This window comes from Delphinus delphis, chromosome 6 (genome assembly GCF_949987515.2).
Source record: "Delphinus delphis chromosome 6, mDelDel1.2, whole genome shotgun sequence".
Classification (NCBI taxonomy): domain Eukaryota; kingdom Metazoa; phylum Chordata; class Mammalia; order Artiodactyla; family Delphinidae; genus Delphinus; species Delphinus delphis.
Window position 1 is genome coordinate 24,427,030 of NC_082688.1, and position 23,759 is coordinate 24,450,788.

Here is a 23,759-nt window from a genome sequence, read left to right on the forward strand (position 1 = left end):
GGCACAAAAACAGAAAAAGGAACAGGATAGAAAACCCATAGATAAACCCACACACATACAGTCACCTTACATTTGATAAAGGAGGCAAGAATATACAATGTAGAAAAGACAGCCTCTGCAATAAGTGGTGCTGGGAAAACTGGACAGCTACATGTAAAAGAAAGAAATTAGAACACTACCTAACACCATACACAAAAATAAACTCAAAATGGATTAAAAACCTAAATGTAAGACCAGACACTATACAAACTTTAGAGGAAAACAGGCAGAACACTCTATGACATAAATCACAGCAAGATCCTTTTTGACCCACCTCTTAGAGAAACGTAAATAAAAACAAAAATAAACAAATGGGACCTAAATGAAACTTAACAGCTTTTGCACAGCAAAGGAAACCATAAACCAAACAAAAAGAAAACCCTCAGAATGGGAGAAAATATTTGTAAATGAAGCAACTGACAAAGGATTAATCTCCAAAATATACAAGCAACTCATGCAGCTTGTATCAAAAAAACAAACAACCCAATCCAAAAATGGGCAGAAGACCTAAATAGACATCTCTCCGAAGAAGATATACAGATTGCCAACAAACACATGAAAGGATGCTCAACATTACTAATCATTAGAGAAATACAAATCAAAACTGCAATGAGGTATCACTTCACACTGGTCAGAATGGCCATCATCAAAAAATCTACAAACAATAAATGCTGGAGAGGTTGTGGAGAAAAGGGAACCCTCTTGCACTGTTGGTGGGAATGTAAATTGATACAGACACTATGGAGAACAGTATGGAGGTTCCTCAAAAAACTATAAAAATAGAACTACCATACAACCCAGCAATCCCACTACTGTGCATATACCCTGAGAAAACCATAATTCAAAAAGAGTCATGTACCACAATGTTCATTGCAGCGCTATTTACAATAGTCAGGACATGGAAGCAACCTAAGTGTCCATCGACAGATGAATGGATAAAGAAGATGTGGCACATATATACAATGGAATATTACTCAGCCATAAAAAGAAATTGAGTTATTTGTAGTTAGGTGGATGGACCTAGAGTCTGGCATACAGAGTAAAGTTAAGTCAGAAAGAGAAAAAGAAATACCGTATGCTAACACATATATATGGAATCTAAAAAAAAAAAAAAGTTCTGAAGAATCTAGGGGCAGGACAGGAATAAAGACTCAGACATAGGGAATGGACTTGAGGACACAGGGAGGGGAAAGGGTAAGCTGGGATGAAGTGAGAGAGTGGCATGGACGTATATACACTACCAAATGTAAAATAGAGAGCTAGTGGGAAGCAGCCGCATAGCACAGGGAGATCAGCTTGGTGCTATGTGTCCACCTAGAGGGGTGGGATAGGGAGGGTGAGAGGGAGACGCAAGAGGGAGGGGATATGGGGACGTATGTATATGTATAGCTGATTCACTTTGTTATACAGCAGAAAGTAACACACCATTGTAAAGCAATTATACTCCAATAAAGATGCTAAAAAAAAAAAAGGGAAGGGCTCAGTTTTTCATTGCTGGCTTTGAAGATGTAGGAAGGGGGCCACAAGTCAGGGAATGTAGTAGACTCTAGAAGCTGGGAATGGTTCTCAGCACTTGGGCAATGGGTGAATATTGGTTCACAGAACCTGTAAGATAATACATTTGTTTTGTTTTGTTACTACATTGTGGGTAATTTGTTGGGGCAACATAACAACTGAATACAGGCCTTCACATGCATGGTTGGTAGGTATGTCAGTCAGGGTACAGTCAGGAGCTTAAATCACACTAGCAATTTGAACAAATTTATTATAAAGAATTATCAACTAGTAAAAGGTGATTAACAAATAAAAAGAGTAAGAGAACTCTAAGGAATATCAGAATAGAAACTGTAGGGTGCAGCTACTACCTCTAAGGCTAAGAGAAAGTATCAAGGAAGGAGTAAACTTGGCCAGATGATTTTAAAGAGGTCTTGCAAGGAAGGTAATTGATTGGGATGGTTTAGAGTTTATGGCATAATAGGTTTGGATCAGTGCATGAAACAAAGCAAAGATCTTGAAGCAAGCCTTGATAAGCAAAGATCCCAAAGCAAGTACTGGTAAGCAATAATTAATCCTGATGAGTAAATAATTTTAGTTGTTTTGCATTTTAATCTTCCAGGAGTAAAGCATTTCCTGGAACAAAAAGCTGAATTATTTTTCCTTGTTCTCAGTGTTGTTTAGCATAACGATGGAAAAATATTCAGGTTTCAGTATTATTTAATACAGATAGAGAAAAATATGTTGGTTTAAATTCTCATTACTTTGCAATTCTAATAGGGGGAAAAAGATACCTTCACTGTTGTTTAAATTTTTGTTTCATAAATGAGTGGAATAGCTTTTCATGTATAGTTATGTGCGAACTCCTGTGAATTAATCATCTTTTTCTGATTCATCTGTAGGAATGTTGCATAAAAAGGGCATTAATTCCTTATCAATTGAGTTATAATTTTTCCCAGTTTGTCATTTGCTTTTGTTTTTACCTTTTTTTTTTTTTTTGCTGTACACAGGCCTCTCACTGCTGTGGCCTCTCCCGTTGCGGAGCACAGGCTCCGGACACGCAGGCTCAGCGGCCATGGCTCACTGGCCTAGCTGCTCCGCGGCATGTGGGACGTTCCCGGACCGGGGCACGAACCCATGTCCCCTGCATCGGCAGGCGGACTCTCAACCACTGCGCCACCAGGGAAGCCCTTACCTTTTATTTTAATACAGAAATGTCTATATTGTCTATATTGTCCTATTAATTAGTCAATTCCCTTTAAGATTTGTAGGTTTCAGGTAATGCTTTAAAATGCCTTTTCATACACATCAAATTGTTAACTGTGCTTACCTTACCACTTCAGGCAGCGGGAGTATAGAGGGATGGAAAGAGTGTTTACATTTTGTGATTTATACATTTATGTGTTGTTTAAATTATTAAAAGCACGCTCTACTATTATACTTCTAAAATAATTTTAAAGTATAGAAATGCTTTTCCTACTCCAAGATGATAATCTTCTAGAGCTTTTTATGGTGATTTTCAAAAGACATGCTTATTTATGGAGTTATATCCAGTTTTTCCTCCCAAATGCGTAGGCAATTGCCCTTTGTTAAAACTGCAGTGATTTATAGATTTAGAGAAAACGGACATCTTTATTATTATGTATCTTTCAATCCTAAAAAAAGGTATCTTACTCTCCTAAAACAAATTTTCTCTCCAGTCTTCTTTTAAGTCCCTAGGTAGAATTTTAGAAACTTGTGATTTCTGTGTACTTACTTTTTTACTTAGCTACTTTATTTTATTACCTTATCAGTTAATTCTCTTGGCCTTTCTAATTTTCTTAACTCTCTGTCTTAGGCATGTAGTTTTATAAATAACACAGTATGTGGTTTCATTTTTGAACTCGAGTTTTTCATTTGCTATTTCTTTTTAACATCTTTATTGGAGTATAACTGCTTTACAATGGTGTGTTAGTTTCTGCTTTATAACAAAGTGAATCAGCTATAAATATACATATATTCCCATATCCCCTCCCTCTTGTGTCTCTCTCCCACCCTCCCTATCCCACCCCTCTAGGTGGTCACAAAGCACTGAGCTGATCTCCCTGTGCTATGCGGCTGCTTCCCACTAGCTATCTATTTTACATTTGGTAGTGTATATAGGTCCATGCCACTCTCTCACTTAGTCCCAGCTTACCCTTCCCCCTCCTCATGTCCTCAAGTCCATTCTCTACGTCTGCATCTTTATTCCTGTCCTGCCCCTAGGTTCTTCAGAACCATTTTTTTTTTTTTTAGATTCCATATATATGTTAGCATACGGTATTTTTCTTTCTGACTTACTTCACTCTGTATGACAGACTCTAGGTCCATCCACCTCACTACAAATAACTCAATTTCATTTCTTTTTATGGCTGAGTGATATTCCATTGTATATATGTGCCACATCTTCTTTATCCATTCATCTGTCGATGGACACTTAGGTTGCTTCCATGTCCTGGCTATTATAAATAGAGCTCATTTGCTAAGGATTTTATCCCACTTTCATTTAGTTCTATAGCAGATGTTTGTTCTGCTTCTATATACTTATTTCAAACAGACTGTCTTAGTCTGTTTGGGCTGCTATAACAAAAATACCATAGAGTGGGTGGTTTAAACAACAGACATTTCTTTCTCACAGTTCTAGAGGCTATGAAGTCGAAGATCAAGGTGCCAGCAGATTTGGTGTCTGGTGAGAACCTGTTTCCTGGTTCATAGATAGCCATCTTCTCGCTGTGTCTTCACGTGACAGACAAGAGAGACAGGAAGCAAGCTTTCTAGTGACTCTTACGAGGGCCCTAATGCCATTCACAAGGGTGCCACCCTATGACCTCGTCTAATCCTAATCACCTCCTAAAGGTTCCACCTCCTAGCACTATCACATTGTGGGATAGAGTTTCAACACAGGAATTTTGGGGAGACACAAACATTCAGTCCATAACATAGTCTCTTTTGAGTTTCCTTCCCTTTTATATCTTTCTTGGTAATCTACCTTACTACTGCCAACAAAACAAATCTGGTATTTTGGGTTCTACTAAATAACAGTTACTTTTATATCTCTTCAGATATAGGTTTTTGTTTAGATCTTCTGAGTTCTGTCCCAAAGTATTATCATATATTATTATTATTTCTACATTATGTAAAAAGATTTTTAAAAGGGCACCAAAATTGGGTGACAAGGTGGTCTAAGATTTCTACGTTCCATTAAGCTCTTCAGATAAAATATACTAAATAGCTGTCATATTTTGAGTACTTATTATGGACTGGGCAATTCACACATGTTATCTAATTTAATCTGTAGGATATTTCTAGAGATGGCTATTATTATTCTCATTTTCACCTGAAGAAATCAAGTCTGAATAAGTAGGAAATGCCCAACTTCAAACAGGAAGTGGATTTAAACCATAGTCTCTTTCTACCAAGTTCCTATTCTTCCTTGCTCCTCACATGCCTTCTACATCTTGAGAGAATAAGTAAAAGCTAGTTATGCATCAAATGAAAGGGTTGGGAGTGAGACTTCTCTGAGTATAATTTATTTATTTTTGACTTTGACCCATGTAAATGTTTTACAGTTTTTGGAAAACAATACAGGGAAAATAAAGCTAATCCTAAAATTGAGAATGAATTGAAACAACCTTAACTCTTTATAAAATTGGTTATATAACAACATAGAGATAAGAATTATTTCAAGTGACTTTGGAACATGCTCTTCTGGTATATCTTCTTGGTGGATTATATTCTAAGGAAAAAAGAACTGCAGATACTTTGAAACTTGACTCAGTAGTTTTATTATTAGAAATAGTATTTGTATTATAATTTTAAAATTACATTATATATATATTAGGATAGAATGGATAAGAACATTAATGTTACTAAGATCCAAAACTTTCATTGCTAGAGAAATGAGATACAAAGTAAAAACGCAGTGTTAAATGGAATATTACTCAGCCATAAAAAGAAATGAAATTGAGTTATTTGTAGTGAGGGGGATGGACCTAGTGTCTGTCATACAGAGTGAAGTCAGAAAGAGAAAAACAAATACCATACGCTAACACTTATATATGGAATCTAAAAAAAAAAAAAAAAAAAGGTTCTGAAGAACCTAGGGGCAGGACAGGAATAAAGATGCAGACGTAGAGAATGGACTTGAGGATACAGGGAGGAGGAAGGGTAAGCTGAGATGAACTGAGAGAGTGGCATTGACATATATACACTACCAAATGTAAAATAGAGAGCTAGTGGGAAGCAGCCGCATAACACAGGGAGATCAGCTTGGTGCTATGTGTCCACCTAGAGGGGTGGGATAGGGAGGGTGGGAGGGAGACGCAAGACAGAGGGGATATGGGGATATATGTATAAGTATAGCTGATTCACTTTGTTATACAGCAGCAACTAACACAACAATGTACGCAATTATACTCCAGTAAAGCTGTTAAAAAAAAAAACCCAAAAATACCTGGTGTTAAATTTGAATTGTACATACTAATATGAAATCATGGTTAATTTTTTTTTTTAAATTTTTCTGTTCACTGAAAGGACCTAAAAGCAATGATATCCCAGTAGCAATGTTAACTGAGACTCTATCCCTCATTCTTGGAAGATAGTTGTGCTGCCAGTTCCAGCAAAGCCTCATCATCTGGGTGGGAAAGGATTGAGTGCCCTAGGCTAGGACTGTTTCATGTAAGGAAACAGTTCAGCGCTTAACTCAGCAGTTAGAAATTTTAAAGTTGTTTGCCAGGAGTGAGGTCTGCCTGTAGCACTCTTTATCACCCTCACAATATCTTTTGTAAAGACTACATTGCTCACTAATGCTTTTATGTGAAAGTGGACTCTTATGGGTGAACGTGAAGGTGGAGTCATGTCCTGTGTCTGGGTTGGTGTGAGGTGGGAAGCTGGAGATGAGAGCACAGGAAACCCTGAGAATGCAAATCTTTGGGAGTTAGCAAAAATTCCTGGAAGAACTCCAGATTTTCAAAGGCTATATAATTGGTAGGATCGAAGCTCAGGTGACCAAGGGGGTAATGGACAACCCAACTGCTATCTGTGTTATAGGAGGAATAAATAGGAAATAACACTACAGTGTATCTATGATATGATAAAAGAATGGAACTGGAAAAATACTATGGCTCAAGAAGGATGGAGGAATATAGAAGGCCCAGGAAAGGTTGGAGGGATCTACCAGGCTGGATGCTGTGAAGAGGAATTGTGAGTTCACCTTCCCCTTTAAGGGCCCTCTCCCACCCTCAAGAACACTGTCACTGTACCATTGCTCCATGATGGGGTCATATTCTCAATGCTCAGTCGTCTGAGCCTGAGGTGCACTTCAAATAAACTCTGCTTTCAGATGCATCTCAGTGAGTCTTGGGGCACTAGTTGCATTTCACACTTTCTGTATAGTATGGGGTTCATTTTTCCATTCCTGGAATACTTACAGAGAAATCAAAAACTTACTTTTAGGAAAAATAGACATATCAATTTGGCAAAGGAACCCTAAGGTAAGCCAGCAGCAGAGACTAACCTTTTTCTCCTCCTCTTCCTACTTTTCTAAATCAATTATGTTGTTACAGAGAGCCACATAAGACGGAAACTCTCAGGGAGGATTAGAATGCGGGGAACAGGGGAGGGCTTGAAGCTCACAGACCCTTTATCTGCGTGTGACAGAGGGCTCCATGGTAAAATCCTTATCACAGTGAGTCACTGGCCAAGGCTGGATTATTAATAGAGTTCAGGATTCTTATAGGAGGACAGAGTCCCTCAACTCTTATTCACCAGTCATGGTTCCACCTCAGGTATCTCTGGGCCAAGGCTTCCCTTTGTGTTAGGGATGATTTGGAGAACAATGCCCTAAGCCTTTGAAAGCCTTGAATCAGATGCTGAGCCCGAGCTCTGTGAGCAGGGGAAAGTCCTATGTGAAGGTATACACATGTGCCTGCAGTTCTGGAAATGAGTGCCCTTCATCTGCAGGGGATAAGGACTGAAAATATCAATTGAGCATAACATACAGATAATACTTCTTGAAATTTGCAAAGAAGGAAAAATAGAAAATATTTTTATCTACTTTAAAGTGACTAACAGGGATGATCACAGAGCTCTATTAATATGGAAAATCAGATTATCTATGAATAAATGAATGTCTATTGCTTGTCCAGAGAGAAAAAAGTGAAAATTCAGTCCTAGCCTCTCACTCTAGTCTCTCAAGATCAGTGCAGAGTCAAAAAGAGGAACAGAGGTATAGAATTAAAAGGTAAGGTTTTGTCTAGTCAACCCTGGGCTACTCAAGTTCAACCTTAATCTCACCTTTCCATGAGGGCCCAGTCTACACTCTGAGGATGTCAGTTCCTAGAGGACTTCTCTATTAGGAAATAGAGCTCTCAGAGAGGAGGCTCACAAGAAGGGTTCATATTCCCTGTTCTGCCCATCCACCCACTCAAAGAATGATGGAGCTGGGCCTTGGTTCTTGGTCACTGGTGGTGGTGTGAGATATACGGGAACCACTGTTGGTTTTGGAGGCAGAACTCCTGGATCCTGATTTTGGACAAGCTATTTCACTTCCCCAAGGTTCAACTTCCTCCTCAGAGGTAATACCTGGCCTCCATACCTCACAGGGTTGTTGTGAGGATCACATAAGATAATGTCTGTGAAAGGCCTTAGTATTGTTGGCATGGATAATTCTGTATGGTAAATTTGGTGCTTTCAGAGTCCTAGTCTCCCAAACATCTCCCCCAAAGGACCATCCCACTCAGCCTCCTAAAATAACACTTTGCTCCTCTCTTCACCACAAGTAACCCAGGCTTTTGGATTCTCACATTGGAGAGGCTGACTGAAAAGAATTCACTGTAGCACAAAACAAGCTTTCCTAATGAACAGGAGATTAATCTCTCCCTCTCTCTCCTGTATCCCTCTTCCCAGGATGGCTTATGCAGTTCCAGGGCCCAGTACAGCCTGGGGTTAACATTGAAGGGGAAACCAGTAGGGAAGGGAATGTGAAAGAAAGCCTTGGCGTGAGGAATAAGAGAAGCATTGTGAAGTCTGGGATGTGGGGGAATGTAGTGTGTTTCCGGCTCTGTGAGGCCCCCATCCTAGCCCTCTTGATTTTAGCTTATTCCTCTTGTCTTCTGCAGAAACTTGGACAAGCTCCCTGTTACAGGAAGTTTGTGGCCACCATTTCATCAAGATCCCCACTGTGAGTGGCGAGTAGTGGCCATGGAAGCTGACATTCTGCTGTTTGGGGAGCCTATGGAAGATACTGCTGCCTCAGAGTCCCATGCCTCCTACCATTCCTCTGAGGGGGGTCAGCTCAGTCTCTGCCTTCAACCTCTCAGTGACCCTCAGAGGACCCATAACCAGGCCCTCTCTTAGCCCTTGTACCTCTAGTTTCTACCTTCTCACTGGATTCCACAGAGGCCTATGTTCCAGACCATGTACAGACTCCATAACACTGGCTTCCATCTTCTCTGGGGACTCTCCAGAGGCATATTTACCTCTGTTGTCTTTTTGCCCGAGTACCCTTTGGGGCCCATCTTCCCTCACTGAACTCTTAACTGTCTCCTTTCCTCTCATTGTGTTCTGTTTTCTTTTCTTTCTTTCTTTTTTTTTTTTTTGGCTGCACCGCGCAGGTCTTCTTCTACCCCGACCTGGGATTGAATCTGGGCCCTTGGCAGTGAAAGCGTGGAGTCCTAACCACTGAACTGCCAGGGAATTCCCTGTGTTCTGTTTTCTCAAAGCAGCCCCTTGTCACTCCTTTCATCCCCATCACTGGCTTTAGTGAAAATTTGTTTGGAATAGCTAAATTTTCACAAAAGGTTTCTGAGCATTATTTTGTTTAGGACTAAAACCTTCCTTTCTATGTATCACGTGATAGGGGGTTTTAGAATTCTGGTTGTTTGGCCTATTACACTATTTTTCATCCCCAGATCACTTTTTGGTTGAGTCTTATCAACCAAAGAAGGAAATCAGCTGATTAATTCCATGAAATTGACAGCAAAGGAAGTTGGGTGGCACCCAAAGGAAAGTAAGTACACACCCAACAGAAGGGGTAATTGCATGCAGTCTCATATTGGACTCACATCGAGGAGTGACTAAGGTGAGAAAAAAAAAATAGTATTAAGGATAAAGACCTTCAAGTTATCATAGTTCATAGATAAGAAGCGTCAATAATTTAAACCTTAACTTGGCAGAGAGCAAAGAATAAAGAAAAAGAGCAAAAGCACATGCAGATTAAAGCATAGCAATTTGTGGCTCTGGTGGTCTTGTCTGGTGGGTCTTGGGGGAAGGTGACACTTCTTTCAGTTATCTCCTTTGGAATGATTCCTCCGATTCCTCTGTTTGAGGTCGCAGGACAGCCTTCCAGTGACTTCGTGTCATGTATATCTGTTGACTTTGGAGGCCTGGAATTACTGCTGTGTTAGTTGTTTACAGTACCTGGTAAGGTCCTTCCCACTGAAGTTCGACCACAGTCTTCCTCTGATATCTGACCTAGTAACTCAAAAAATGAAGAAATTTATGTTATTCAAGAGAAGAACAGAGAGTTAACAGGATATTTTGGTAATTCAAAAGAAAACTCTTGGGACTTCCCTGGTGGTCCAGTGGTAAAGAATCTGCCTTACAATGCAAGGGACGTGGGTTTGACCCCTGGGCAGGGAACTAAGATCCCACATGCCATGGGGCAACTAAGCCTGCGTGCTACAACTACTGAGCTTGTGCACCTCAACTAGAGAGCCTGCATGTCGCAAACTACAGAGCCCACAAGTCACAACTAGAGAAGAGAAAACCCGCACGCCACAACTAGAGAGAAGCCTGCGTGCCGCAACGAAAGATCTGGCGTGCCGCAACTAAAAGATCCCGCATGCCTCAACGAAGATCCTGAGTGCTGCAACTAAGACCTGATTCAGCCAAAAATAAATAAAAATAAATAAAATAAATAATAATAATAAAAAGAACACTTATCTAGGCACAAAATGTGTATGTTACAATTTGCAGTAAAAGATTTATAAGCCTTTTTCTGTGAATAAATCTATTAACATGGAATATACCTTTGAATTTTCCTTTTTGTCATTTATAGAATTAAATTAATATGCCTTTGTATGTATATGTAGACATACATAAATACATAATGCATATATAATGAAATTTTAGTTTTTAAGATATACTTTATCTCAGCATATTAAAACAAGTGTATATATTACACTGAATTATCATTTAATAACCTAATATTTCCTTAACAAACCATATTCATTATCTTACATACATATTCACATTTTCTGTGATTATTATATAAGTATAGTCTTTATAATTTTTATTGATTACCACATTTAGCCAAGGTAACCAATTTTTGTTTCCTCTAGAAACAGGGAAAACTAAAAGGCAAGAAACCAAGAACTGCTTAACTAAATTTTTATGGGTACATGTTTTAGATCACATTTTACATTTTCAGCAAACAGAATAAACACATCAGCCAAAGGTGCTTACACACTATTAATTTATAGCCCTTATATAATGTATATGAATTTATAATATATAAATTATATATAAATACATTATATATAAAATGTATATATTATATATTATATATATTATATATATTATATATAATATATATAATATATATATATTATATTATATATATATATAAAATATATATTATATATAATATATATATTATATATATATTATATACATTATATAATATGTATATATTATTATATATATGTATATGTATATATTATATGTATATATATATTATATATATGTATATGTATATATTATATGTATATATATATATTTTATATATATATATATTATATGTATATATTATATGTATATATATTATATGTATATATATATTATATGTATATATTATAATATGTATATATATGTATATATGTATATATTATAATATGTATATATATAATATGTATATATTATATATATATGTATATATATATATGAATTTATAATATATAAATTATATATAAATACATTATATATAAAAATGTATATATATACACATTATATATAAAATATATAATGTATATGAATACGGGTAGCAGGCTCAGTAGTTGTGGCTCACAGGCCCAGTTGCTCCGCAGCATGTGGGATCCTCCCAGACCAGGGCTCGAACCCGTGTCCCCTACATTAGCAGGCAGATTCGCAACCACTGTGCCACCAGGGAAGCCCACAGCATTCTTTTTTAGACAGACCAGTTATCCAATCTCCTCTTGAGAGTTTCTTTTCCCTTTATGCCTCAGGCATTTCTCAAATGAACATCCTCATTCATGTCAAAGTTCCCCAAGAGGCCACTATAATTTTAATTTCTCCTCAGTGAAGTTATGCCAGGAGGTAGCACAAACTTGTTAGCAGACAAGCCCATGAGAGACTGCTTGACTGTTGATCAAAGGTAAAACATCACTTGTGTTGTGAGTCCTCAACCTTAAGGTTAAGCTGCCTCTACTTGCTGACCTGAGAAATCAGCAGCCACCTGGCTCTCAGAAAGTGTGGAGAGCTCTTTGCCAAAGCCAAGTTCTCATACCTAGAGAAGACTGGGGAAAGTTCTCATAGACAAATAGAAGACAATAGATAAATAGAAGGCAGGACAGGGTGTTAAAAGCCAAATTTCACCAGGGGAGACGAGTCTGATGGGAAACCAAAAATTCCAGGAGACAAACTGATATTGAAGGACCAAAGAAGACAACCAGAATCTAAATTCAATGTAAAACCACACAATCAGACAGACAAATCTTGAATGTCTTGAGACTCAAGGAATCTCAGATATGCACATTAGTACTATCATAGAGGCCAATCCTTCGTAGGGAGGGATTTGACCAAGTATCAAGAGAATCTCCAAATGTCCTAATCAGGACACCCAGAGCAAACTTGTAGTCTGACAAAGTCAGGGTTATTGGCTCATTGCAACGAAGGAGGTCACACATTGGAGGAATCATGGGGTGTGTCACCAAGACAGGGAAAAGTTATGATACAATTTTGGGGAAGGGTGGCAATAGGTGAAATTTATATGAAATAGTATTTTGATATGTTAAAGCAAAGCAGGGCTGTGTGTAAAGGGGCAACATCATGTCTGGATGGCAAAGCGGAAACTAGGTTTCCTTTCCTTAGAAACTACAAATTAAGACAGATGCAAAATGTTAATGTCCCAAACTCCCTTATCTGAATCTGCACCAGGGTTGAAAATTAAGGCAGGTGCTCTGTGTCAATGTCAGTTAGATCCTGCAGGCAAGAGGGGGATGTTTTGTTCTTACTTCAAAAGCAAAGTTTCTGGAAAACAAGATTTCTCAGTAACAAAGTAATAGTTATGCTACTGAGTGTCATTCAGACATTTCACAGCTGTAGTGTTTCCTTGGCAGAACTATAATTTTCTGCTAACTTTGCACCTGGCTTTATCTGTGATCGGTGTCTGTTTTCCCATTTTGATGAATGGCATGGCAGATTTTCATTTTTTCAGGTCAAACTAATTTTCACTTTTCCTCTTGTTTTAGTGGCTTGTTGAACTTGCCGGAAAGAAGCTGTGGTGGCAGGGGCCTTTCCTGGAAATTATTAATTTCTTTCTTTCTTTCCTGTTTCCCACCTCCTAGCATGGGCTATCTAATTTTAGGGCCCCAGTGCAGCCTGGGGTTGCCACAGATACCAGAATGAGAAAGCAAGCCTTGGGGTGAGGTATAAAGGAGTATAATGAAGTCTCAGATATGGGGCATGGGAAGGGGCAGCATGCTTCAGGTGCCCTTACTCTTGTCAGACCCTCTTGTTCCTACTCTGTTCCTGGCGGCAGCTTGCAGCCTCTTGCGGTTTTGGTAACTGCTGGGTCAAGATTGGTGCAGGGAGGGTTGGGAAAGCATCACTGTGGTGGTTGACCTTCTGCTCTGGGGAATCCTGTGAAAGATGCTGCTCCCTCTGTGTTCCCTTCTGTCCCCACAGCTCCTCTGCTTGAGCCTTCTTTAACTCTGGCCTCCACCCTTTTACCAGACCTTCCAGAAGATGAATAACTAGCCCCTCTGTCTGAGCCCTTTCACTTCTGGCCTATTTATCAGCCTTTCTTCCCAGGACCCTACAGAGTCTCATCTTCCCCTGCTGCTCTCAATTTTGTATCTGACTCTGCTCCTGCATAATCTGTTTTCTTCTCTGCCCTGCTCTTCATAATTGGTCCCACTCCCTCATCACTCCTTTCACCTCCATACTGGCCTCTCTGCCACCAGAGGCTCTGTCACTGGCTCCCACATTCTCGCTCATCTTTTTTTCCACTCCCATGATGGCCTTCTCCCCTCTGCCTGGGAGTCCTCCTTGCCTTGATCTCTCCTAACATTTCATTTATCCTTATTTCGCCCCATTACCAGCTTTCTCATCTTTTCCATGAAGGTCCTCTCTGCCTCCACTCTGCCCCCCAGGTCCCCTTATTCAATCTCAACACTGCAGATCCCTTTCTGCCTCCAGAGCTACAATCTTAAGGGACCATCTTCTAGCCCCATCATCTACCCTTCCTCCTTTCCCCTAGAACACACTCAGATACTAGACTCTCTTCCCCAACCAGATCCCTCCTCTTGCATGATCGTACCCTTTTGGTCAGGAATTCAACCTCTTATCTCTCACAACATCCCATTCACTCCATGAATCCCACTGATTCATTTGCCTGTCACCCATCATCACCAACAGTCTCTACCCCACCATTGCCAGACTCTATTTTAATACTGACTCAGTTTGGCTTGATTTAAATCCTACTGAACGCTGTCCCAGAGAGCTTATCTTCAGAAAACCCCCTTTGTCTGACTTCTACTGCAAAAGACTTAGGCATTGACTGCTCAAAAACCTTGTCCATTTCAACCTCCTCCCGGAGGCAGCTGTCTGTTAAGGACTTGTTTTTCCCTACCTTCTCATACTGTGATTTCCAGCAGGAGGAGCTTTTTCCTTTCACCCATCAAGTTCTGTCTCTGGGGAGACCCTGCAATCAGGCATGTGGAAGCAAGCAGACACTCTTTCCTTAGCTCTGCTGTCCAGAAGCTCCTGAAGATATGTCACAAAGAGTGTGGATTTCCAGATTTGGGAGGACAAAGAAGAAGGAATCATTCTAAAACAACGGAGGGCATACTACCAACTCATCTTCTTTAGCATCACTTGCTGTTGAGCACTACTCCACAGCCCTCCAACCCTTCTAGAGATGTGAAGGCCAACCACAGTAACTGCATAGTCCACAGGAGCCTCCAAATTCCAAAATCTTGCGAGACTCTGCAGCACAAATGTAGCTAGCTCTTCAGAGGTCCCCCTCTCTGCACAGTGAGTCCCTCCTGGCTATCTTTCTGGTCTTTGATAACAGTCCCACACTAGTCTCCCTTTCTCTTATGCAATCTCTAATGTCCTCCTCCCCCAGTCCAAATGCACTTAACCAATCCCCCATTGCTTCCTCAGCCCCAGACTTTGCCCCCACCTTAAAGCCTAGCCCCAGTCCTTGGGGGAAAATTCTAGAGGGAAGGAGCTCACCAAAGAAGGACAGTATCTTCTCTGAGTTGAGTTTCCACTTTAGGAATATGATGATGCAGGTGAATTTAGGTATTCTTTCAAAGATTAAACAGTCCAGGGAGCTAGTCAAGGCCAAGGAATTCCCCAGCTCCGGAGCAGCCTAGGTCAGCAGAAGCCCTGTGTTCCTAAGCTTCAGGCCCTAAGGAAAAGCCAAAAAAAGAATTTAGCCCCAAAGGATGAGAGGACCTTAAGGAGATCCAAAGATTAAATACATCAAGGAGGGGAGGTAGGATTAGGGATCTTCCAAGCCAGTCACCCTTCCGGATTTAGCTGACACTCTAGTGAACAAGACCCCTCCCCAGTTTTTGCCCCAGATGTAAAAGAGACTTCAAGAAAAAGTCACCTGGAGAAAAAGGATGAGTTGTTTGTTCAGTGGCTTTGTCCCAGGACACAAGGCTAAGGGCAAAAAGGTCACTTACAAAAAACTACAACTGTGCACGGTCCACATTCAGTTGAAACCAGAGGAGTCTTTGCGTGAAGGATCCGAGTCATTGTTTGAAGCACTTGGGACACATGAGTAAGAAAAACAAAGCTCCCTCCCCTTGTGGAGTTACAGCGTTGGTCCTTGAGTCAGCTCCTTCTCTGCATACTCAAAAACGGTATCAAACCTCCTTCACTTTCCTCAAGTTCCTGCCCCTCCCTCCCCCTCAACAGATTTGCTATTTGGCCCACTTTTTTTTTTGCGGTATGCGGGCCTCTACACTGTTGTGGCCTCCCCCGTTGCGGAGCACAGACTCCGGACGCGCAGGCTCAGCGGCCATGGCTCACGGGCCCAGCCGCTCCGCGGCATGTGGGATCTTCGCGGACCGGGGCACGAACCTGTGTCCCCTGCAGCGGCAGGCGGACTCTCAACCACTGCGCCACCAGGGAAGCCCTTGACCCACTTCTGAAAGGATCATAAGCCTTCAGATGGGAACTTTTCATCACCAAATCTTCAAAAATGGTTGCATAGCACCCTCCTTTCCCTCTTCCTTACTGCTATGTAAAGTGCGGGGGTCTTTCTGGGATGCCTTCCTTGACCCTCCCAAGACCGGATTGGTGCCCTCACTTTCACCATCACAACTCTATTTGTAATTTTGGATTACTCTCTAGGTCCCCAAAGTACCAGGATCTTCTCTATCATCCTCACTACTGGCCTGGTGTATCGCACCTAGTTAACGGTAAGTCAATAACCGTTTAGACGAACTAACTAGCAAGCGTTGCGCAGAACCTCCGCAGGCACAGCCCCACCCAGCGTGCTTCGCGGGCCCGGCCGAGGCCTGGAGGGGTACTACATCCGGTGGGACTACCCCTGGGGGTGGGGCCATACCGGGGGCGGGGCCACATCCGGGACAGGGGCCAAGGGCTGGGGGCGGGGCCCGCGTTGGGCTCCCGGCCCGCTTTTAGAGGCGGCGGCAATTTCTCCTCGGAATCCTGAACCCGGAAGTCACAGCTCCGGATTCCCCTCACGGATGAGGTTGTAACGGGGCTTTCCGGCAGACTGAGGGCGCTTCCACCTCTACTGCCTGCGTTGTTCCACTGGCTATCGCTTCACCTCAGCCCACGGGGGCCACACCATCCAGGCTGCGGCCTCCCAAGGCCCTGAAAGGCCCCGGAGGCCCTGAGCACGGGACCTGCCCTCTCTGCCTGAACTTAAAGAGGACATCTTCGTCACCATCACTGTAACACCGACTGCTGTCTAGTGGGCTCTGGGCAAGTCCTTGGGCTCCCAGCCCAGATGTCACCCTCCCACAGGCCTGGAACAGGACCGTACACCGACCTAGTGAGGTGGCCGAGAGGAGTGGAAGGAACCGCGCACCTTTGGTCAGCGCCAGGGCCCAAGGCTGGCCCAGAGGCTCTGCTGCGGTTGCCACCTGGGCTGGTAAGGTCGCAGCTGGCGCGCTCCCAGCAGTACCAGTAACCACATTGTGCGGGGTGCTTTGCTGCCCGCTGGGAGTTGTTTTCTGAGGAGCTGCTGCAAAGGCCCTGCCAGCCAGGCCCTGCCAGCCAGGCCAGGAGGCAGGCCTGGTGAGGCCCCGAGGGAAAGGCCCGTGATGGGAAAGGGCAGCGTGACTGCGGAGATGAGACCACGCCTGAGGGGCAGACGCAGGACCCTGTGCAGACGGATGCAGGGATCTCACCTCCCTGGGCTGGGCTGAGGCCTCCAGCCGACGTGGTGGGGCCGAGGGCACAGAAGCTTGCAGCTGCCTTCACAACAGGTACCGATACAGCCATGCTTCCGTTGCGGGCCCTCAGCGCCAGGTCCTGTGTTACACAGGAACGCTGGAGTGATGTGGGCGTGGTCACTAGAGATGGAAGGAAATACCATGGTTCTTCATTTTGGGGGAACAGGTTGTCTTACTCTTGCCTAAGTGTTTTATAGCGAGTTTGCAAGATAGAGAATAGTAGATGGCAGTACCCCATGGACCGCTAAACTCAAAACACGTAATACTAACATTTTGATGTATTTTTTCCCAGCTTTGCTGTGCGTGTTTTCAGTGTTTAAATAATATAAATACATATATTTTTTAAAAGGTGGGAAAAGGTAAGCAATGTCTGTATCATTGTACACTCTTCCTAAATATCATTTTTAGTGTCTTCCATATTAACCATTCTGTTTTTCTATGATATGTAGGTTTGTTCCAAGTTTTTGATATTGTAAGACGTTACTTAACATGTTTGTGCATGATTGCACTTGCTTAGAACTGACTTATTCCAAAATCATAAAGCTTTTCTTGAACTTTATTTTCTCATCCAGGGTTCTACCCTTGAGCCACCCCTCTTCTCTTTCTGTAAGTCTCTTAGGCAAGATATCTACCCATGTGGTAGTTATTTCATTACTGACTTCTCCCATTTGCTTCACATTTATACATCTGGATGCTCGCTGAACATTCCCAACCTTGATTTCCCACAGGTACCCCATACCTAAAATCTGTAAATGTAGACAATGATCTTCCTCTGCCATCAGCCACCCTTGCTTGGCAAGTCCCAGTATCTATTAGTAGCACCTGGTCCCCAAGCCCAATGCATAAGGGCCCTTCTGTGCGCCTCCTCCTCCTTCATCCTTCCCGTAATCAGTCAGTCACCAAGTTCTGCTGATTTTACTGGTTACCTATTTCTCAAATTTTAATCTTCTCTTCATTCTTACTACTACCTTGGGAGTTCAGACCTTCATTGTCGTTCACCAAATTATGCGGTGGCTTCTTAACTAATCTCTGATTTTAACTAATCCTCCTACTTCCTGATTTCTACTTCTTTAGCTTCTACTACTTTCAACTCTGCAGTTTTTCTACTCCAGTAAACACACCTGTTTTGTTCAGTGCTTCGGCATCCTATTGTTTTTTAATTGAAGTATAGTTGATTTACATAATTAGTTTCAGGTGTACAGCAAAATGATTCAGATTTTGCGTATATTATATGCACACACATTCTTTTTCAGATTCTTTTCCACTGTAGGTTATCACAAGATGTTGAATGTAGTTCCCATGCTGTACAGTAGGTCCTTGTTGTTTATCTATCAATATTTTATATATAGTAGTGTGTATCTGTTAATCCCAAACTCCTAATTTATCCTCCCCTCCTTTCCCCTTTGTTAACCATAAGTTTGTTTTCTGCATGAGTCTATTTCTGTTTTGTAAGTTCATTTATATCATTTTTTTATTCCACATATAAGTGATATCATATAATATTTGTCTTCCTCTGTCTGACTTCACTTAGTATGATAATCTCTAGGTCCATCCATGTTGCTGCAAGTGGCATTATTTCATTCTTTTTTATGGCTGAGTAATATTCCTATATATATATATATATATATATATATTTTTTTTTTTTTTTTTTTACATACACCCCTCCGCTCCCCACATCTTCTTTATTCATTCATCTGTCAGTGGACATTTAGGCTGCTTCAAGGTCTTGGCTATTGTAAATAGTGCTGCTATGAAAATTGGGGTGCATGTATCATTTCCAGTTAGAGTTTTCTCTGGATATATGCCCAGGAATGGGATTGCTGGATCACATGGTAACTCTATTTTTAGTTTTTTTTTTTTTTTTTTTTTTTTTTTTTTTGCGGTACGTGGGCCTCTCACTGTTGTGGCCTCTCCCGTTGCGGAGCACAGGCTCCGGATGCGCAGGCTCAGCAGCCATGGCTCATGGGCCCAGCCGCTCTGCGGCATGGGGGATCTCCCCGGACCGGGGCATGAACCCATGTCCCCTGCATTGGCAGGCAGACTCTCAACCACTGCGCCACCAGGGAAGCCCTATTTTTAGTTTTTTAAGGAACCTCCATACTGTTTTCCATAGTGCCTACACCAATTTACATTCCTGACAACAATGTAGGAGGGTTCTTTTTTCTCCTTAATCATTTTGATTTCTCTACCTGGAGTTCCTTAGGCAGATAAACACTAGAGTTCTCACAGTCTACTACAGTAGGTCAGGGCTGTGTTTTTTTTTCAGGGAATTTGTCCATTTCATCCAAGTTGGTGAATTTATTAGCATAGTTCATAATATTTTCTTATTCTTCTAATGTTAGTAGATCTGGTGATTTCCCCTCCTTCATTCTTGATGTTGGTAATTTGTGCCTTCACTTTCTTGATCAGTCTGAGTAGAGGTTTATCAGTTGTCTTTTTTTTTTTTCTCAAAGAAACAGCTTCTGGTTTCATTGATTTTCTTCTTTGTTTTTCTGGTTTTATTTCGTAGATTTCTGCTCATATTTTTACGTCCTTCTGTTTGCTCTGACTTTATATTGCCTTTGTTTTTCTAGTTTCTTAAGGTGAATTCTCGTTAGAGCATTGATTTGAAACTATTCTACTCTTCTTAATATAAACTTATTTTTTTTGAAGTTAACGTAGCCTCAAGATATTATTTCCTTTGTAATAAAACAAAAGGTGAAGCCCACAACAGGATGATTTGGCCTTTTGTTGTCTCTTCCCAGTTCATAATGCATGCATCTATTAATAGCTGGCATTCTTTTAGATGTATAATAGGGCTTAAGCGTTCAAGCCTTAGCACAGTTTTCTTTGTAGTTTTAGCCTTTGCTGGAAAATCTGCCTAGCTTGCTCACCATAGCCACTCTACTTCCTGTGGTAACACTGCTTTCCTGGGACAGGCCTGAATCCTTGCCCTTCTTGTACTGTGTCATTTTGTGGGGTTGTGCTAGTCACACTTCTTATAGAAAGTCTAGTGGGTCTTAGGAGTATTTACCATGTTTACTGGGGTACTAACACTATAAATTTTGAATGCTTTGAATTTCCCTGTAAACACTGATTTATCTATATCCCACAACTTTTCATGTGTTTTCATTTTCAAGTTTTTATAATTTATCATTTGACTTTGAGTGATTTAGAAGTGTGGGAAATTTTCCAAATATCTTTCTATTCTTGATTTCTTATTTAATTATATTGTGAATTCAAAGCATTAATTCAAAGTATTGAGAACATACTTTGTACAATTTCAGTTTTTTAAACTTTGTCGAGAATTAACTTATGACCCAGTATATTCTTGGTGACTATTTCATATTTACATATGACTAACTTATAGCCAACTCTTCGTATCCACGGTTCTTCTGTATCCAAGGTTCCACATCCATGGATTCAACCAATCAGGGATTGTGTAGTACTCTAGTATTTACTTTTGAAAAAAAATCCGCATATGAGTGGATCTGCGCAGTTCAAACCCGTGTTTTTCAGTGGTCAACTGTACTTGAAAAGAATGCGTATTCTGCTGTTTGTTGACTAGAATACTCTATAAATATCAATTAGGTCAAGTTGGTTTATAGTGTTGTTCAGGTCTTCTATGTCCTTACTAATTTCTTTCGGCTTCTTCTATTACTAAGAGGGTCGTTGATGTTTCTGACTATAATCATGGAATTGTCCGTTTCTTTTCTGAGTTCTAGCAATTTTTGCTTCATGCCGTTTTGAAGCTCCAATCTTAGGTGTATATACATTTAGGATTCTTATATCTTGTTGTTGTTGAATTGTCCCCTTTATCATTATGTAATGACTCTCTTTATCTCTGGTAATATTCCTGTTCTGAAGTCTGCTTTGTCTAGTATTCATAAGGGCACTCAGCTCTCTGATTAGTGTTTGCATGGTCTTTTTGCATCATTTTAACCTTTTACTTATTTATGTCTTTATATTGAAGGTGAGTTTCCTGTAGACAGCATAATGTGTTGTCTTGCTTTTTTATCCAATCTGACAGTCTCTGCCTTCTAATTGGGGTGTGTAGATTACTTACATTTTTACTATTGATATGGTTACATTTAAATCTACCATCTGGCTAGTCATTTTCTATTTGTTCCATCTGTTCTTTCTTCCTTTCCCTTCTTTTTGCTAACCTGCTTGTAGATTATTTTTTTATGATTCTGCTTTCTCTTCACTCTTGTCTTATTTGTTAAACCTCTTTTTTCTAATAAAAATTTCTTTATGTTATTTAATTTTCATCTTTATCACATTTTTGAATAGTCATCTTCAAATTATATTATACCAATTCATGTATAGAGTAAGAACTTTTCTTTCCCCCCATTTTTTGTGCTATTGTCATATACTTAGGGGCTGTATTATTTCAAAATAATTTAAATTTCGTAAGTAATTTATGATTATATCCTTTGAGTAAAAATATTAAAATATTTCACATAAAGTCCCCTTGACCATCCCTTCCTTGGAGGTAAGCAACATCACCAGTTTGTTACACATCCTCCCAGACCTCTGCTATGTATTTATATATGTATGTGTGTGTGTGTGTATGTATATGTGGGTGTGTGTGTATATATATATATACTTAGAATATGTACAGTTTACTTTTTTTGCATAAGAGATATACTATGCATACCGTTCTGTAGCATGCTTCTTTTACTCAACAATATGTCTTGTCAGTCTACCCATATTAGTATTTTTGGATCTGCCTCATTCTTTTGAAGTGCTGCACAGTATTCTATTAAATGGATTTCTCAGAGTTTTATTATTATTATTTTTTTAGTTGATGGACATTTTTTTCTGATTATTCATTATGGTAAATAAGGCCCCAGTGAATATCCTTCTGTATGCCTTATTGTGGACATTTGAAAATGCTTTTCTAGAGTACATACCTAGAAGTGGAATGACATTTCTCATAGAACCCTCCAGCAAGACATAAAGGGGAGAGGAGAGGCAGAATTTAACCCTAGAAGGTTTTAAGGTTGCACTGGGGCTAGTGGGGGTGGTGGGTGTGTCGGGGATGTCATAGAGGATTTAAAGCCTTGGAAACCCTTTGGAGAATTTAGTACAGTAATGGTCTTGTCTTCGGAACTCAGGGACTTCTGAGGGAACATGGATTGGTTACTATTTTCATGCCTTGGGTATAAGGAAGCAACCTTTTTTATTCATCAGAGTTAGAAAAGAGAAGGGTGTGACTCATTTTGGTGGTCTATCAGATGGGTTAAATAAGTTGCCCCAAGTCACATGGCTGTCACAGAGGAATAAGCGACAGTCCAGTGGGCTTATGAAAGTTACTAAATTTAGAGATTGTTTGGTTGTATACCTTCACTGTTCACATGAGAAGCAAGGCCTGGAGAGGGAAAGAGACCCGCTCAAGGTTTCACAGTAAGTCAGTGATACTGCTGACATATTTCAGCCCGGCTGTAAGAGGCAGAAAAGCAGAAATAGAAAGGTGATAGCTTAGTCCAGCTGTGGGGGGAGTGGTGGGGGGAGTGGTGGGGGGCGGCCGAGGAGACAGAGAAGCAAACAACACTTCCACCTACTCTGCCCCCTGCAGCCCACTCTCTTCCTTTCTCCAGATTTTTGTGGACTTCTTTCTTCAGCAGCATCAAAGAAGTCCAAAAAGGAAAACTAAACAATCCAAATTATAAGATAGAGAAAAAACCCATGTCCATGTAAATGTTACTATTCTGCAGCAAAACAAACATGGTAGAAATAATGAGGCTTTGGTTTGGGTCTGTGATGTGGAAGATGGGCATAAATAGTCACTAAACCAACTAGTGGAGCCGCAGTAATTCTGTCCTGGAGGGTAGAGCGAGGGGTACATTACCCAAATGCAGCTATTAAAAAGGGGTCTAGATTCCCTTGCAATAATCATTAATTTCAGGCAACAAAACAAAATAAAATAAAGAAAACCACAAAAGGAGGGGTGGGTCATTAAAACAAAAAAGATGGGCACTCAAAAGACTTCTCACAGCTGGAAAGCACCAGGTGCTTGCCTACTTTTACAGTAGAGGTCCTCAAACTGACCTGCCCTTAAGCTGACTAAGGATGCCCTTTGAGAAGTGCAGCATCTTGAGATTCTGTCTTTAGAGTTATTGGGGACAGAATATTCTTCAGGTTTGGAAATGCTTGAGGGGAAGTCCCCTAGAGTAGTCTTTCTGTCTTGGCATACTTGGGATGCCTTTGAAAAAGCCAGATTCCTGAACTTCCCCGCTCCAACTCCAGTACTGGATCTGTGGGTGGGTCCGTAATCTGCATATTAAACAGTCACGCAGGTGATTCTTACGCCTGCCTGCTGACATTTGGCCCAGGATGGGCTTGCCCGATCATTCTGCAGTGATAATGGTACTGTCTTTTTGAAGACCTGCATTAATTATGTCAAACCCCTTTGGTAATTTCACATGGTTGGATCTATCTACTATCTTTGTTTCCTTTAAATTTCAACTGAGCTCTAGACAATGAGTTTTCTGGATCTTTGTTTGGACACACAGGGTGAAGAGAATTTTTCAGGATGTGAAT

At 40.7% G+C, this 23,759-nt stretch overlaps 1 pseudogene; it reads right to left on the bottom strand.

Moving 5' to 3' along the window:
- Window positions 1-19,897: 19,897 nt before the first annotated feature.
- Window positions 19,898-20,250, bottom strand: LOC132427632 (large ribosomal subunit protein eL42-like; annotated as a pseudogene).
- Between the last annotated feature and the right edge of the window lie 3,509 nt (window positions 20,251-23,759).